This window comes from Apodemus sylvaticus, chromosome 20 (genome assembly GCF_947179515.1).
Source record: "Apodemus sylvaticus chromosome 20, mApoSyl1.1, whole genome shotgun sequence".
In the NCBI taxonomy this organism is placed as follows: Eukaryota; Metazoa; Chordata; class Mammalia; order Rodentia; family Muridae; genus Apodemus; species Apodemus sylvaticus.
This window is the reverse complement of record NC_067491.1, coordinates 48,993,984-49,006,134: the sequence shown is the minus strand read 5'-3', so window position 1 is coordinate 49,006,134 and position 12,151 is coordinate 48,993,984. Positions and strand designations below refer to the sequence as shown.

General features: G+C 49.6%; 1 pseudogene; it reads left to right on the top strand.

The window, feature by feature from the left end:
* Positions 1–4,837: 4,837 nt before the first annotated feature.
* On the top strand, positions 4,838–5,590 carry LOC127671334 (GTPase ERas-like; annotated as a pseudogene).
* The last annotated feature ends 6,561 nt before the right edge of the window (positions 5,591–12,151 follow it).

Genomic DNA, 12,151 nt, shown 5'->3' with positions numbered 1-12,151 from the left:
CCTCAAATTTGACTCACAACTTGCTTTCTGATACATATATCCAGACATGCCTCCGAAACCTCCTTTGCCTTCTCCTGAAGTTTCCCCCTCAGCAGAGAAAGTCGGTAGCCTCCATGTGATTCAAAAGACGGTCAATTACAGCGAGATAGTTATGTCGTCGGTATTATTTGGCTTCTCCCTTATGAATGAGTTGCTTGCTGAAGGTGGCCGAGATATACATGCTCCAATACAAGCCACTCCCCAGGTAGTCCCCCATAGGATGTGAGTAGGCACTACTGTATCTCCTCCTAGTGGGAGGATGGGCTTCTTTCGGGGAGTGGGGGAGGGGCATATCCCCAAGAGTGCCTGCAGGGCTGCTCATTACCAGAGTACCAGTATCTTCTTCCCCCAAAGCACAGCGAAGAGGGATTTGCAGGCCTTTCATTCCATCATCTCTTTCTGCCCAGGACAGGAAACTGCACTGTCGAGCCTGGACATTTGTAATAAGCACGCACCCAAGGAAGACACGAGACATGTGTTGCCTTTGGGTTTTGGACGCTGGAGTTGGACCATGTGCTGGAGAAGGGATGGTGACCCTTGCCTGGTATCCGTGCTTGCCATCGAAATCCCCAAAATCCGGGTTGGCCCAACATACAGAATGGGAAGAGGCTGTGTCGGTGACCTGGCCCCCTCTTCCAAGAAGTGTCCTCTAATTCCTCACTGTACTGAGAGCTCCAGATCCAACCCCATCTCCAGCCACTGTGCCCTATAGACCGAACTCTCTCCTAAAGGATCAAGTTGTCTTCTGATCCTTCAGAGTTGTACTCTGATGCCCAGTACAACAACTGGCACACAGTGGATGGAAGTCAGAAATGGCGAGGTATTTGTCTCTTAGACTAGAAAGTTGAGGTAGGACCCACTCAAGTGGACGGTTATGGCCAATGGCAGCAGGCTATGGCCCTGCTGTCCGCAGCACACTGGCAGTCAGAGGAGGAGTTCTAATTCTGATCCCCAAGTCAAGCTGTAAACACACCAACTGCAAAGGAAATCTCCACTTTCTTTCTGTCCCTGGCCTAACAAAACCTTATTGTCCCCTTGCCTGTGCCACCTTACTGATAGTGACAAGAAAAAGGACAATCAACTAAAAGGATGTGGAGGAAAAAAAAGAAGATTGTATCTTTTCAGTGCTGATCCAAAGTGAGATAACTGCTCCTAAAGCCAGGCTTTGAGAGCTGGGAGGTACCTCAGAAGTAGAGCCCTTGGCTTACATGCATAGGGTCCTGGGTTCTGTCTCTGGTCCAGCAAACTAAAATAAATCAGCCTTGTTTTCCCAGTGTACATGTTCAGACAGGCAGAGTTATATGGCAATGGCAGAGAATCCCTGCTCTCGATGGCTTAAAGCAACTGGGCTACACCAACAGCTGCAACGTATCTACTGAAGATGGGCAGAGGGCTTGTACCTTGGATGTGTTTCCCAGAGGAGGTAAAACAGCACCTCCAGAGCAGTGGTCCTCAGCCTTCCTAACTGCAGCCCTTAGCTACAGTTCTTCATGTTGTGGTGACCTCCCCAACCATAAAATTATTTTTGTTGGAACTTCATAGTTATAATTTTGCTACCAGTATAAATCACAATGTAAATAACTGTGAATTCCGGTATCCCAAAGCAACCCCCCAAAGGGGTTGCAACTCACAGGCTCTGAAAGATGTTGTTCTAGAATGGTGCCCTTTGCAAGGCTTGAGAAGAGGGAACTTCTCACAGAATAACTAAGTCATCTTAGCCCTCAAGGGGTACGTGGGCTTTCTGAGCTTCATTTATTGGCCAGGACCTGTCACAAGGCTGCCCGGTATCACACCAAGTCAGGAAGTGTGGTCCTCCTATGAACCACAAGTGGAACTTGTGTGGGGGGAGCTGCCTTCCTGCTCAATGACGCGGCCCACCCTTCAAACCTTGTTTCTGCCATTTCTCTGGACTCCCTTTTTGCCCCAGGAGGGTACAGGGAGGTTGGTACTGAGCTCACTTCTGTGCTGGGACCTGCCTTGATCACTTTCCAAAAACGAAAATGCACTTGCAGGATTGAAAGCCTAGCATGGCCTGGAGGCAGGGGGCGGGGGGGGGGGGAGGGGGAAGCGCAGTTGATGGAGTAGAAAGTCCTACGTCTGCCACGGCCCTTGTTAAATTGATTTTTTTAAAAAAAGAATGAAATAGAAGCAGAAACCCATAGCTCCAGGTGGCGCCTTTCGAGAGCAGCAAACACACAAGGTGTATACCCAGTTCCTCCGGCTCCGACAGGCTGAGCTCTGTCTCATGCCTGTGGATTCTGCCCACAATGTACTGTCCTGTTATGGTCTTCCAAAATTGGCACAGTGCCCCTTTCTGCACTTTGTTGGAGCGAGAAATGGACCCAGAGTACAGGGAAGACAGAGAGTCCTTCAGTATCTTCCAGGAAGACAGTGAATGTGTCTCTGACCAGCATGGGCCGGGAGTGGGGGTGGGGGGTGGGGGCCCTCCCACTGGTTCCTCCAAGGATTGGTTTTTCCCATGTGCATCTCTCCAACACCTCTCAAGACAAGGTACACTCAGTTAGCCTGAAAACAGTCAATATTTGTGGAGCTGAATTTAAAACCATTTGCCCGCAGCACCAGGGAGATTCGGGGTATAAATTTTCTACAGGTAGGTAAACCGCAAATACATAAGTGGGCCACTCACAACACGGCTCTGAGAGCAAGTTCTTCCTTGCCTTGCCAGCTTCTCAGAACCAGACTGGGAAGAGAGAAAGGGGGGAGGGGGAGGACAAGAGACATCTGAGCAGAGGAAGGGATGGAAGGAAGGGGGAGAGAGGAGAGAAAATAGAAAGAGAGATGGAAGGAGGGACAAAGGCAGGAAGACCGAATCAGTGAGGAGAGGACTGTGGGAAGACATGCTGGCCTACCCTGTCCCACTTCAAATGCTCCTTGTCTCTCTCCCCGGCTTAGATCCTGAGATCCCCAGTGACCTTCCAGGTCTTTCGGACACTCAGGCTCTACCCAAGCCCACTATAACCATTTCATCTCTCAAATGGCCCAGAAATCATTTCCTTACTTCCATTCATTCCTTGAACCTTGGAAACCCTCCAACGCCCACCCAAGTCTGCACACTCCATTCTATGCCTCATAGGCCTCGCGACCGGTCCTGTCTCCGTCGGAGCCACCGCTCTCCAGGCACAGTCATGTCCCAGGAGCTTTTATGCGCTTCGTTTACCTAGTCGCACTCTCCTTTTACAGAGGAGGAAACTGAGGCAGAGAAAAATACCGTTATACTCCAGGGGCTCAGAGATAGGACAGCAGACCCAAGATCACACACAGAGCTAGAAGCAGCACCCGTCCGTCCTCCAGGGCCACCCTCTGCCTCCTGTGCAGACTCCGAGGCAGGAGGGAGGCGACGCTATGCCCATCTCTGGATTTGGTTTTTTGTTTGTTTGGTTGGTTGTTGTTGTTGTTTTTCCAAGACAGGGATTCTCTGTGTTGCTCTGGCTGACCTGGAACGTGCTCTGTAAACCAAGCCTCGAACTCAGAGATCCACCTGCCTCTGCCCCGTCCCCCGCCAAGTGCTGGGATTAAAGTTGTGTGCCACCACCACCCAGCTCCATCATCTCCCTAAGCCTGACTCTTTCCAACTGCTGTGTGCTGTCACTGTCCTCTCAGCCTAGATCAGATCCCCCTGACGGATCAGCCCTCCAGGACCCCCCCTCCTGCTGTCATGATACAGTCACAGCCTTTCTGGAGCTCACTGTGATACTCACGTATTTATTGGTCATTTATTTAAGCACTCACCTCCATTTTTTTTAACCCTCTCCGGGCCGTCCACTCTGTTCCAATCAGACTTTGAACTGCCTTGACCTGCCCTGGGGATCTGATAAAGGCTTTCAGTGAGAGAACCTTGAAACCCAGAAGTGCCAGGGAAAGAAAGTGGGCTTTGGGTGGGATTTGAGAAAAGAGACTTGAGTCTCCTTCCATCCTTTGCTTTGAGAAGCAGCTCTCCTAGGTGCCAGGGAAGCCAAGGGACCTGCCAAAGAGGCTTCATTGTCACGTGCAGTGCCCTGTGCATGGTCCAGAAGCGTCTAGTCCTCTGACCTGAGGCAGTTTCAAAGACTGAACCAGTCAGATGCTTTTGCATGAACTACATGACCAATGGACCACCAAGAGAATTTACTGTGATTTGGTGCCAGGGCTAAAATAAAGATGCTGAGGAGGCCCCCAGCAGGGGCGGCATACACTTTTAACCCCAGCAATCCCATAACAATTAATAATTAATTATGAGTGCATTAATCCCGGCACTCAGGAGGCAGAGGCAGAAGTAGAGGGATCTGAGTTCGAAGCCAGCCTGGTCTACAGTGTGAGTTCCAGGATAGCCAGGTTATTTATTATAAATAAACCCTGTCTCAGAAAATAAAACACAACAAGATGCTGAGAAGGCTGGCAGAGTGGTGTACATCATTAGAACCCCAGCACTCAAAAGACTGAGGCAGAGGATTACTTCAACTTGGAGTCTAGCCTGTGCTATATAATGAGACTGCCCCCACAGTACCCTAACAGTTGACTCCAACCTAGACTCTGGGCCTAGACAGCCACCAACCAATCATATTGCTCTCCTAGGGGTTTTGCCTTTTCAAGAGTCTCATATGAATGAAATCTTACAGTACAGAGCCCTTCAGGTAGATTTCTTCACTTGTTGAAATTTTTAAAACTATTTTGAAGATCTGCCTGCTGCCCCCTCAGCAGACTGCTACTCCTGGGAACACAGCCAGTCTCACCTGATTTCCCATTCCCGGCTCACTCTTAAACACCTGCTGCTTGCACCGCTTCCGTGAGCTGCCCGGGAATGGCGTTGCCGACCAAGTCTTGCATCTTGGACCTGAGCTCCAGCACGCAATGCACCAGCTCCCCAGAGGAAAACCACGAGGCTTGGGCACAATGCAAAGATGCTGGCAGGCAGCTACCGGAGTACAAGGCGGCGGCAGTGGTGGTGATGGTGGTGGTGGTGGTGGGTGCAAACGGTGTTGGTGAAAGTGCTCTCATGATCCAGATGACTCACCACTGCTTTGTGAAAGACCACGGCCCCACTATCCAGGATTCCTACGGGATATCCTGGACGACGGCGGTGGAGGCTACATTCTAAATGTGCTGGATACAGCTAGCCAGGATATCCACCGGGCTCTGTGGGACCCGTGCTTGGCAGTGCGTGATGGCGTCCTGGGCGTCTTTGCTCTTGATGAGCCCTCCTCTCTGGATCAGCTACAGCAGTTATGGTCCACCTGGAAGCCTCACCACAAGCAGCCTCTGGTACTAGTGTACCTCTGGTACGTGTGACCTGGTGAGCACTGCTGGGGATGCTCATGCTGCCGCCGCAGCAGCCCTTGCTCCCAAGTTGGTAGCCCCCTTAGTGAAGACCTCAGCCAAGACTCCGCAAGGTGTGGAGGGAGCCTTTGCCCTGATTGTCTGTGAGATTCAGAGGGCCCAGGAGGCTGGGACTGCGTTAAGCGAAAAGACCAGACGCCACAAAGCCATGTGTAGTTGTGACTGCTCTGTAGTCCGAAGATCCTAGTCCAGCAAATTGACTTGTCTCATGTCAAAGTGAACAGTTCTCTTGTCATAAGATTCACCCACCCACCCATCCGCCAATTAAGTTTCCACGGACATCTTTTTATTGTCATTTGGTAACATGGGGTGTCCCTCATTGGCTATGTTCTGTCTGTGAAACTCAATGCAAAATTAAATGCTCTCAGCATGCGAAGCTCTCTCTGCACTGTCTTTTTCTTTTCTTCCTTCTCTAAAGACAGGTTCTTACTATGTACTATGTAGCCCTGCCTGGAACGCAAGAGGTCTTCCTGCCCTAGCCTTCTGAATCTTGGAATAAAAAATATGTTCCCCCCCCACAAAAAACTTTTTTTGAAATTTATGAATCTCTGTGCATATGTTTGTGTTCATGTGTGTGCATGTGTGTTTGTACGTGTGCATGTGTGTTCGTGTGTGTGCATGTGTGTATATATGTTCACGTGTGCATATGTGTGTGTGTTCCTATGTGTGTAAGGTCAGAGATCAACCTTGGGTGTCCTTTCTGCACCACCCACTCTGTTGTGACAGGGTCTCTTACTAACGTGAAGTAGTCTATGCCGGCTGGCCAGGAAGGCCCAGGGACCCTGGTGGCCATCTTCCCAGCACTGAGACCATAAGAGCAAGCCCCCGTGCCCAGATTTGTCACGTGGGTTCTAGGAAGGAAACTCAGATCCTCATGCTTGCAAAGCAAGCCATTAGCCGCAGAGTACCTCTCTGGCTCCCTGAAATTCATTTTAATTTAGTCCCTTTTCAGTCCTTCATGGTACATTTTACTGCTGTGCAGAGTATCACTAATGCTACACCCAAAGCCACTGGTCCTCATGGCAAGCATCTCTGCGTACATGTGTGTCACACAGAAGACAAACAGAGCCCTGCAAATGTCAAAGGACTGACAGACAGTTGCTAAGAGTCAAAGGCGGGATCTGAAGCAAGGTTTGACAGCAGCACGAGCCACACTTTAGAGTGGATCTAGCATGTTTCTGGGTCTCCTGTGTCTTTCTGTGTCAGCACAGTGAGATCCACCCTCACGGCTGCAAAGGGCTGAAGTTGTAGACAACAGAGGAGAAAACAGACAACACAGGGCTGGGACTTCTCTGACCATCACCTTGGCGCCCTCAGTCTTGCTCACACTCAGACTCCCCTGTGGTGCTTCAAGTTTACCAAGTCTCCTGGATGAAGGCCTCAGCCTGCCCCTCCTCCCTCCCTGCAAACAATTCTTGAAAGAAGATGGTGGGAGGAGCAGCCTCGGAAAGCAACTGGGTACACAGTTCCACCTTCTGTCTCTCCTTGTGCCCCGGGTGGAGTGAAGGAGCATGTCCCTCTGGGTGGTGTATGGCCCTCTCTCAAGATGAAAGGATCCCGTCTAACCCTGTGCCCCGCCCCAAGCATGGTAAAGTGAGAGTCCAAAAGTAGGACTCACCCAAACACTCAGTGTTGAAGACTTCTCTGGACAGTCTCTTGGGTTTGGGGGTACAGGCAGCCTGAGAAGTGACTGTTGAGTATGTTACCCCTGAAATGCAAAGACTCCTGGGTATTAAAGAAAAAGAAGCAGTAATATGAAGTAGATGAAATTGTGGCAAAAAAAAAAAACTTATGTGAAAATAAAAGACGCTTCAACTTCGCTGCTAAAGAGCTAATACAAACAGCTGAGATGACTTCGCCTAGTTCAGGAACATGAGAATAAAAACTGCAGGAGATTATTTCTCTCTCACACGCAGAAGGAAACAGTTGGATAACTGAGTGTGAACCAGCATTTTACGATCAATGGTTACCGTTGAACCAAAGATGGAAGACACCATTTTAGCCTATCGGAGAAGGAAGCGATTTTGTAAATAATGTTTTCCCATTCACCTTGGAAGAGATACAATAAGGAGACATCCATCCACTGCTGGTAGCCGGGTCCCTTTCCTGTCTCCTGGGAAGTCCTTTCTCTCAGGCATGGGGCAGACGCACCACACCGTGGTGAATCAGGCTTTGGACTCAAGCAGATATGCATTTGCCTTTGGAGAATCAGCACATGCTGTTATTAAGCTGTTTTGTCACGTGTCTGGCAGGAACATCTTTCCCAGACTCCTTTTCTGCCTGCATCACAGCTCCCGCTGTAGCTGGTACCCAGATACCAGGCTGTTTGTTACGCACTGCAGGTCTAGATGGAGACACCCACACGGTAGCAGAGACCCAAGTGTCAAAGGGGGCTTGGCCTATCTCTCCCCGTTGATGGCCCCTTCCTCCCATGCAGTACACCAGAACAAAGGATTCCAAAGGTCAGTCAAGGCGAAGTGTATTCTGTTATTTAAATGTGTTCTATTTTCTCCATGTGTCGTGATAAAAATGTCTGTGAATGTTAGTTTTATCGTATTGTGGTTGGTTTTCCTGGTTGGGTTTTGTGTTGTTATTTGAACTGTCCATTTGACCCGTCTAGAGTCACCTTGAAAAGGGTCCCAGGGAGGGACTAGCTCACTGGGACTAGCCCTGGGCTGGCCTGTGGGCACATCACAAAAGGTTCATCACGATGAATGAGAAGACCTCTTACTGTTGGTGTTGAGTATTCGCCAGAGAAGACTGCTTGGGTGTGGCTTGAAGCCAATAGAAAGTCTTTATCAGCCAGTCGGCGACTACACTGGCTGTTTGGGATCCCAGTGTAACCCCGAGTTTTTCTCAGAGTGAGCTTTTAAGCACAAACACCATGTTCTGGGTTGACCTACTACCGTTAACAGAACAGTTAGCAGAACTTCAGGAGCTGAAAAAATGAGGTTAGTAGAGACTTTCCCAGGACTTTACAGCCAGAATGGCACGTCCATCACGGAGTCAGCTGTGCTAAGGGCTGGGGCCCTGTTACACTGTGGGTGGCAACATTCCCTAGGTCAGAGGTCTTGGACTATATAAGAGTAGAAAAGACAAGCTGTGTGCTAGCATGCATGCATTAATCCCTTGCTCTCTGCTCCTGACTGTGGATGTTCTGTCTCCAGTCCTCTCCCACCGCCGCTGCCGTGACTTCCTCGCTCTGACAGACGCAACCTGGATTGTGAACTAAATAAGCCCTTCCGTCCTCACATCACTCTTTTCAGTGCGTTTTTATCACAGCAATAAAGAAAGAACTGAGACAGTGTTCAAATCTGACCTGGGGTGAGCTGAGAGATGGAGGAGGAGGAGGAGGCAGGCCAGCCTCGCTCTCCTCCACACACCTCGCACTAGCCGCAGCTGTGTGGACCGAGCTGCGTCCCACACAGTTTGAATACTGATGTCCTGACGATCAGTGTGAATGTGTTTGGAGACATTACCCTGGGATGGTTAATCTCCACTGTCAGCTTGACCAGATTGTCTCCATCGTAAAGTCTTAGTGGAGGGGGGCTTCCATCCTGAACGTGAGCAGCTCCATCTCAGGGGCTGGGGTACCACACTGAACAAAAGGGAGGAACTGAGGTGGGTTCCACTGTGTACGCGTTGTCAAGCCTCCCCAACCCCATCGGACTGTACCCTCAAATTGTGAGCAGAAACAAACCCTTAAGCTTCTTCCTCAGGCATTTTGTTACAACTAGTGAACAGTAACTAATAAAGGCCCTTATGGTAGAAATCAGTATAAAATAAGGCCACGAAGATGGGTCCTAATCCAGTGGGACTGGAGTCATGGGCGGGGGGAGGGGGGAACTGCTTTGTGCGCATGCGCAGAGGAAAGGCCCTATGAGGACACCGTGAGAGAACAGTAAACGGCAAGTCTCCCCAGGACTCAACTTGGCTGGCTACTTTACCTTGTACTTCGGCTTTCAAAGCCACAAGAACATTGTTTAAGTTGATGGCATTTTGTTACAGTAGGCTGGGTGACTCACAGTGACGTGGGTTCATCTCTTTACGGAGGATGTCTGTCATGTTCAGCGTTTCCAAGCATATTCTACTATCCCTCCTGCGGTAGGAAAGGCGGCCTTGCCCTCCCAGCAGTCTGCAGACTCCACTACTCCGACATGGTGGCAGAAGTCTGGCCAGGAGCAGCGGGGAAGTTTGTGGAAGCCAATCCCAGGTTCCTGTGAGGTGAACCGTGGCGTCGTGCCAAGGAGCAGTGTTACAAATCATCATGAACTTGGTGACTCAAAACGAACCTGTAGTCCGACACACCCTTTGGAGCCACGAGTCTGAAACCAGGGTGTCGGCAAGCAGTGCTCCTTGGAGGCGCTCTATGAGAGTCCTCCCTGGGCAATTCCAGCCTTTGATGACTCCAGGAATTCTCAAACTTGTGGACACACTATTCTGAGCCCTGGCTGTGGCTTTCTTTGTGTTTGTGTTTCCTCTGACTTTTGAATAGACTCCTGTTGCTGCATTTAGGACCAACTCAGATAATCCTGGGTTAGTAGAGATCTATAACATACCTGCTGAAACATTCCCCAAACTAAGCCACATTTACGGTTCCCAGGCTTATGGGGGAAGCATCTTCTCAGTGGCCACCCTTCAGCTCACTACAGACAGGAAATCAAAACATTGTTCCCAGAACAACCCCCCAGCCTCTGATTTCCCCGTTCAGTAGGCACACACCTGCTTCTCCGGCCTGCCTGGAATTTCTATGAACTACGAGGAACCCTCAAACCACTCATGGTCATTATTTTTTAAAATGAAGTCAATAAATCCGCCTGGCTTTGAATTTGCTATGTAGCCAAGGATATCCTCTTTGCCCAGTCTCCCCAGTGGTTAGCTTGTACTGTGTGCTACCTTGTCTGGATGTAAGGATCTTTAAGCGATGGAGGGAGTAGCAGCCCTTAAGCCAAGAACTCTGACTGCTACATATTTGATTGTCCAATCTGGATTCGGCAGGCTGTCACCTGTCCTTGATCTGACTGTAGAATTATCAGATACACTTGAGCTTTTGTTTTTGTTTGTTTTTCAAGACAGGGTTTCTTTGTGTAGCCTTGGCTGTCCTAGAACTCTGTAGAGCAGGCTGGCCCAGAACTCAACCTCCAGCCGTGCTGAGGATTAAAGGTGTGCATTACCGCACCAGGCTAAGCTTGGTTATTGTAAATGTGACTCATGAGTACCATTAATATTATGAACTCAAAGGGCCTTTTTTTTTCTTTAAATGTGTATTGGTGCTTTGCCTGCATGTATGTCTGTGTGAGGGTTTCAGATCTTGGAGTTATAGACAGTTGTGATCTGCCATGTGGGTCCTCTGGAAGGGCAGCCAGTGCTCTTAACCACTGAGCCATCTCTCCAGCCTCCTCAAAGGGGCCTTCTTAATATGGCCTCTGGGTTAGTGGGTTAGTGAAGGGATGTCTCTGACCCCTCAAAATGATATTTCCCAGAAATATTGTTGAACTGAATGATGGGTATCTGACACACAAAAAAAAAATCTTATGAGTTTAGGTCTCAAATATTCAAGATGTTAAGTGCTCTCTTTATGATAATGACTAATCTGGTCTCTGAAAATAAAATTAAGAATGCTAATCAACCACAGGAGAGCGGTGAATGCTAATTCTGAGCAGCAGGATGTGAATTTCCAGAGCCAAGCAGCAGCATCCCCAGCTGGGAGTGATCCTGCTCCCAGAGAGGTTCTGCTGGGGAGAGTTTGCCTTATATACCTCCGAGTGAGTACATCAATAGCTCCAGGCTCAGAGTTCCGTCCCACATGGCATCAGCCAGCCAGGTGTCTTGAGCAAATCACTCCCCTTCACGGGGTCGGCACCTGCCTGAGCTGAACCCCAACAAAGCAACATGCTGATAGACAAAGGTTGGTTAGGCGTGTGCAAGGACCTGATGTGGTGACCTCTCAGCAGGAACATTATGCAGGGAAGGGACTCACTCTTTCTGCCTAGATTTAATTGCTAAGTCAACGCTATGTAGATGAGAAGATGCATTTTTACAACTAGCTTATGCCCAGAGGGTTGAATTTTTAACTAAGCCAATCATGAAATCATCCTGCATGACAGATTTCTAACCGTGCAGCTGCATTAGTCAAGAGCATCCGATCCAGGTCACCATCTCCAAATGCCCAGAACCAAGATGTGCTTTCTCTCTCCGTTCCAGGTATGGGGACCCTCTGAGGTGAGGCAGGACTAAGACATTACTGGGCTCAGGTCTCAAGCTGTGTGCTGGGCTCCGTGGCTCTCTCCAGACCTGCACTCTGCTGGCCCTTGTATTTTTCCCCATGGTGAGGTGAGGTTCCCCAAACCCCAGGCTTCCCTTCTTCAGCTGGGCATCCTAACAGCTCAGCAAGGCTTCTGCTGCCTTCTGATTGGCCCAGCTATGATCACCTGCCTACCCAGCACCTGGCAGCCAGAGACTCTAACAACCCCCTTGCTCACTCCTGGCGTAGCCGTTAGTATTGACTGACAGCCAGATGAGGTCTGGAATCAACTAAGAGACTGTCCTCTGAGTTGGTCTGGGAGGGTATTTCCAGATATAAAGAGGTCCCAAGGAAAGGAAGTACGGTTGTCTCCCATCACTTCCAGAGTAGACAAAATTCTTCAGAATTTCCCAGGCTGTCAGCGTTAGACAGAGACCCAAGGGTGGCTGAGGCAGCCATCTTCATGGACTGAGAAGTTCTGGGTCTTCAGCCGCTCTGGTGTACGGATGGGAACACCCACCATGCATCACAAGA